A 1863-nucleotide genomic window follows, 5' to 3' on the forward strand; every position below is an offset into this window, starting at 1 on the left:
ATTTTTTTCCACTGCATCGGCTCGCCAGTGCAGGGCACCAGTGCGAGATGTAGCAACAGTTGTCTTTACACCAGTTTTGGCATACATAGTGGATGGACTTAGTGCTATTAGTTCTATATTACTAAATTAGTGCATGTACACACCTGTTAGTATCAATTGGCTGTCATCCAAACACTATCGCTATGTTGTTGCAGTTATATTTACCTTTCTCATAAAATGTTCAATTTGTTATTTATAGTTACATGAGTAAGAACTTGTAGCGTTCTTGCAGTTAATTATAGCTTCTGATGTTTCAGAGTTTGGTTGTTGTCTCAGTAGCAATTAATTCATTTGCACATTGATCTTTTTGAGAAGATATGTCATAATTAACTTGTTTCTTCAGTTTTTCAAAATAAGTATTGATGATTTTCTATGTTGCTATAAACCCATTTCCCCTACAATTGTTACTGGTCCATTTTTAAATATTATAAGATGAACGAAAGTGTTCTTACTTGGAGTGGGTTGATCAAGAGTGGCCACAGTCTTTGAAGATGTGTCTAGCAAAGCTCTGGAGCATGTACGAGAAAGAGAACAGAGGTAGGCATAGAGAAAGTATTGTCAACGTTGAAGAATATTTGAAGATGCGGGATAAAAAAGAGGAAGGTGGAGAATGAGCTCAGATTTTTTAAATCAGACTTTGCTAAGATGGTGTTGGCGAAGGAGGAGGCACTTTCCAGTTGGACTGTGCAAAACAGGTTTTTACTGAACTAAAAGCAGAGGTGGACAAGACATTCCTGGATGATCTCGATTAGGGAAATGTATATATTGTTCTAATATTGTTCTTAAGAAATTGAACTAGTTATATAATGTACTGTGTTGTTTTTTAGGTAGCTATCGTACTGTGATGTTAAAATATATTTATGTGCCTGATATGAAATTGGAAAACAATTGTTCGATATGAAATGTGAATTTGCGTAATACTGGAATTATTAACTGTAAACTAATAAATCTGCTAAATGGGTCATGGAACTTTGCAAATGGTTCTAGCAGTAAAAGCGCTTGTGATGGATAGCCCAATGCCACACAGTTTTCTTCATCAAATCGTGTGTGATGTAGTTGACAAAAGCAAAAGATTAACCAAGCAGAGCATGTGTGATAGTTACACCCCAACCCTATGGCCAACATGTATAACAATTAGCTATAAATATGTGCTGCTTTATTAGTACATGCCACACCTTCCACTCTCACACAGTGCCTAGCAACATGTGTTGTAGCTGGCTCTTGCATCAGAGCCTGCTTAGAGCAAGTATAATAGCAGACTTATAGCCTGCTTACATGGCAATTTTGCCTATGTGAAAAAGAGATACGTGAAAAAGTAAGGGGAGTGAACTCTCATGCAAGAGCCAAGCTATATGCAGATTTCTAGGCCAATACAATAAATATGAAGAAAGAGATAGAAAGAAGACGAGAAAAAATAATACTCTTATAGCCAACCTTATAGGTAACCTTATTGTATGAGTGGCTATAAGTGATGGTTATATATAACATGACAACACCATATAGCCAGCAGTTGGCTATACTATTAGCCATGCTCTTAGTTTATTCCTTACAACCTACTCACTATACCTTGTTGTACTTGCTCTTGCTCTTGCTCTTAGGCTAGTAGCAATTTGGACCCGTAAGAGCAAGTACAAGACGATGACATAGGCAGGCTGTACGACTTTAAATATTATAATTTTTATGAGTTAGCGGAGAGAGAAGAGGAGAGAGAAGAGAAGTGAGCTACTCACTAACAGCCGACTGTAGCACGTGCTCCTAGACACTCTGTGAGAGCGAGAGGTGGACCATGTATCAATAAAATAGTACAAATTTATACGCATCTAT

The sequence above is a fragment of the Triticum aestivum genome, chromosome 3A (assembly GCF_018294505.1).
Source record: "Triticum aestivum cultivar Chinese Spring chromosome 3A, IWGSC CS RefSeq v2.1, whole genome shotgun sequence".
NCBI lineage: Eukaryota > Viridiplantae > Streptophyta > Magnoliopsida > Poales > Poaceae > Triticum > Triticum aestivum.